Below are 4,481 nucleotides of genomic sequence, written 5' to 3' on the forward strand. Positions count from 1 at the left end.
TTTTTTTCTCTGCAAACCACTGCTAAATTGTGCTTCCTAGCTGTTTTTATAAAATCACTGAATCAAATCTAACTCTGATTACATCAGAGAAGGCCAGGTACCCTACACCATAACAGGGGGTTTGAAATTTTGACTTGTCTACTTAAAAATCACCAAAATCTGATAACAAGGTCAATTAGGTCTCTGGGTGGGATTGAACCACCAACCTTTTGGTTAATAGCCATACATACTAACTGATTGCGCCACAGAGACACTTTGCAAAAGTACATACTGACAAAGGCTAATAAGCATTCATCTAAAACGTTTCCTAGAAAAACTTTAAAAAGTCAATAATCTGGAGAGTTTTTGTAAGATGTTTCTTCCATCAACCAACGAAGAAACACATTGGTACTTTCCCATGATGAGTGAGTGCTTCAGGATCTCTTGCACTTACATGTGCAGCAGAGTACAGCAATGGAAGCATGCTGGGCCCATAACCCAGAGGTAGGCAGATTGAAACTATCTTCTGCTATATGCATTTTTTTTTGTTAATTAAAGTAATCCAAAACTGGGATTGATATTTTGGCTCTTTTATTTTTACTTAAAGTACAACAACTTTTACCATTTTAATTTGTTTTAATAGTATATTGACAGTATTGTTTTCTTTCAAAAATCCACTTCATTTTCTTTACCCTATTATTAAAATGGTAATTGACAAAAACAAACTACATTGTCACCAGAAGAGCAATACAAAATGTACAAGTGATATATTAAAATCATCTTTCCAGCTTGAATTTCAATGATGCATTGGGGCAACGATTTTGTGAGAAACATCTTCACCCTTAAATAAAGATTTTCTTAATTCCTTACCTGTGTGCTAATTAGATATCACCTTGTTTTCATATTAAACAGACTTCCACATGAGAAAGCAGCAAGGATGCAGTGGCGTTAATGTTTCCTGGTGTCAACTTGTATTATTTCAGTAGACATTGAAATGAGGATGCATCTTGCTGCCTTTCCAATGAAGCAAGTTTAATTTAGTAATAGGTGAAAAACCATCCTTACAAAGGTGTTAATCAGAGACTTGGCTTTGTGGACACTTTTCAGAGAACAAATTTGTTAGCATAAAAATAAAGCCAGAAAATGAAGAGCTGTTTAATCACTCAATTGGATTTTTCTGCCAGCATATTTTTTTTCTCTGCAACCCACTGCTAAATTGTGCTTCCTAGCTGTTTTTATAAAATCACTGAATCAAATCTAACTCTGATTACATCAGAGAAGGCCAGGTACCCTACACCGTAACAGGGGGTTTGAAATTTTGACTTGTCTACTTAAAGATCACCAAAATCTGATAACAAGGGAAATTAGGTCCCTGGGTGGGATTGAACCACCAACCTTATGGTTAATAGCCGTACATACTAACTGATTGCGCCACAGAGACATTTTGCAAAAGTCCATACTGACAAAGGCTAATAAGCATTCATCTAAAACGTTTCCTAGAAAAACTTTAAAAAGTCAATAATCTGGAGAGTTTTTGTAAGATGTTTCTTCCATCAACCAACGAAGAAACACATTGGTACTTTCCCATGATGAGTGAGTGCTTCAGGATCTCTTGCACTTACATGTGCAGCAGAGTACTGCAATGGAAGCATGATGGGCCCATAACCCAGAGGTAGGCAGATTGAAACTATCCTCTGCTATATGCATTTTTTTTTGTTAATTAAAGTAATCCAAAACTGGGATTGATATTTTGTCTCTTTTATTTTTACTTAAAGTACAATAACTTTTACCATTTTAATTTGTTTTAATAGTATATTGACAGTATTGTTTTCTTTCAAAAATCCACTTCATTTTCTTTACCCTATTATTAAAATGGTAATTGACAAAAACAAACTACATTGTCACCAGAAGAGCAATACAAAATGTACAAGTGATATATTAAAATCATCTTTCCAGCTTGAATTTCAATGATGCATTGGGTCAACAAATTTGTGAGAAACATCTTCACCCTTAAATAAAGATTTTCTTAATTCCTTACCTGTGTGCTAATTAGATATCACCTTGTTTTCACATTAAACAGACTTCCACATGAGAAAGCAGCAAGGAAGCAGTGGCGTTAATGTTTCCTGGTGTCAACTTGTATTATTTCAGTAGACATTGAAATGAGGATGCATCTTGCTGCCTTTCCAATGAAGCAAGTTTAATTTAGTAATAGGTGAAAAACCATCCTTACAAAGGTGTTAATCAGAGACTTGGCTTTGTGGACACTTTTCAGAGAACAAATTTGTTAGCATAAAAATAAAGCCAGAAAATGAAGAGCTGTTTAATCACTCGATTGGATTTTTCTGCCAGCATATTTTTTTTCTCTGCAACCCACTGCTAAATTGTGCTTCCTAGCTGTTTTTTTATAAAATCACTGAATCAAATCTAACTCTGATTACATCAGAGAAGGCCATGTACCCTACACCATAAGAGGGGGTTTGAAATTTTGACTTGTCTACTTAAATATCACCAAAATCTGATCACAAGTTTAATTAGGTCCCTGGGTGGGATTGAACCACCAACCTTTCGGTTAATAGCCGAACACACTAACCGATTGCGCCACAGAGACACTTTGCAAAAAGTGCCTACTGACAAAGGCTAATAAGCATACATCTAGAACGTTTCCTAGAAAAACATTAAAAAATCAATAATCTGGAGAGTTTTTGTAAGATGTTTCTTCCATCAACTAACGAATAAACACATTGGTACTTTCCCATGATGAGTGAGTGCTTCAGGATCTCTTGCACTTACATGTGCAGCAGAGTACTGCAATGGAAGCATGCTGGACCCATAACCCAGAGGTAGGCAGATTGAAACTATCCTTTGCTATATGCATTTTTTTTGTTAATTTAAGTAATCAAAACTGGGATTGATATTTTTGCTCTTTTATTTTTACTTAAAGTACAATAACTTTTACCATTTTAATTTGTTTTAATAGTATATTGATAGTATAGTTTTCTTTCAAAAATCCACTTAATTTTCTTTACCCTGTTATTAAAATGGTAATTGACAAAAAAAACTACATTGTCACCAGAAGAGCAATACAAAATGTACAAGTGATATATTAAAATCATCTTTCCAGCTTGAATTTCAATGATGCATTGGGGCAACAATTTTGTGAGAAACATCTTCACCCTTAAATAAAGATTTTCGTAATTCCTTACCTGTGTGCTAATTAGATATCACCTTGTTTTCACATTAAACAGACTTCCACATGAGAAAGCAGCAAGGATGCAGTGGCGTTAATGTTTCCTGGTGTCAACCTGTATTATTTCAGTAGACATTGAAATGAGGATGCATCTTGCTGCCTTTCCAATGAAGCAAGTTTAATTTAGTAATAGGTGAAAAACCATCCCTACAAAGGTGTTAATCAGAGACTTGGCTTTGTGGACACTTTTCAGAGAACAAATTTGTTAGCATAAAAATAAAGCAAGAAAATTAAGAGCTGTTTAATCACTCAATTGGATTTTTATGCCAGCATATTTTTTTTCTCTGCAAACCACTGCTAAATTGTGCTTCCTAGCTGTTTTTATAAAATCACTGAATCAAATCTAACTCTGATTACATCAGAGAAGGCCAGGTACCCTACACAATAAGAGGGGGTTTGAAATTTTGACTTGTCTACTTAAATATCACCAAAATCTGATAACAAGGTCAATTACGTCCCTGGGTGGGATTGAACCACCAACCTTTTGGTTAATAGCCGTACACACTAACTGATTGCGCCACAGAGACACTTTGCAAAAGTACATACTGACAAAGGCTAATAAGCATTCATCTAAAACGTTTCCTAGAAAAACTTAATAAAGTCAATAATCTGGAGAGTTTTTGTAAGATGTTTCTTCTATCAACCAACGAAGAAACACATTGGTACTTTCCCATGATGAGTGAGTGCTTCAGGATCTCTTGCACTTACATGTGCAGCAGAGTACAGCAATGGAAGCATGCTGGGCCCATAACCCAGAGGTAGGCAGATTGAAACTATCCTCTGCTATATGCATTTTTTTGTTTGTTAATTAAAGTATTCCAAAACTGGGATTGATATTTTGGCTCTTTTATTTTTACTTAAAGTACAATAACTTTTACCATTTTAATTTGTTTTAATAGTATATTGACAGTATTGTTTTCTTTCAAAAATCCACTTCATTTTCTTTACCCTATTATTAAAATGGTAATTGACAAAAACAAACTACATTGTCACCAGAAGAGCAATACAAACTGTACAAGTGATATATTAAAATCATCTTTCCAGCTTGAATTTCAATGATGCATTGGGGCAACGATTTTGTGAGAAACATCTTCACCCTTAAATAAAGATTTTCTTAATTCCTTACCTGTGTGCTAATTAGATATCACCTTGTTTTCACATTAAACAGACTTCCACATGAGAAAGCAGCAAGGATGCAGTGGCGTTAATGTTTCCTGGTGTCAACCTGTATTATTTCAGTAGACATTGAAAT

The 4,481-nt window shown here is 34.6% G+C and overlaps 1 non-coding gene across 1 annotated transcript; it reads right to left on the reverse strand.

Annotated features, from left to right (window-relative positions):
- Positions 1 to 2,516: 2,516 nt before the first annotated feature.
- On the reverse strand, positions 2,517 to 2,590 carry TRNAN-AUU (transfer RNA asparagine (anticodon AUU)). The gene has a single exon. It is a non-coding gene; the product is annotated as a tRNA-Asn (tRNA).
- Positions 2,591 to 4,481: the final 1,891 nt, after the last annotated feature.

Source organism: Pseudophryne corroboree, unplaced genomic scaffold (genome assembly GCF_028390025.1).
Source record: "Pseudophryne corroboree isolate aPseCor3 unplaced genomic scaffold, aPseCor3.hap2 scaffold_826, whole genome shotgun sequence".
NCBI classification, from domain to species: Eukaryota; Metazoa; Chordata; class Amphibia; order Anura; family Myobatrachidae; genus Pseudophryne; species Pseudophryne corroboree.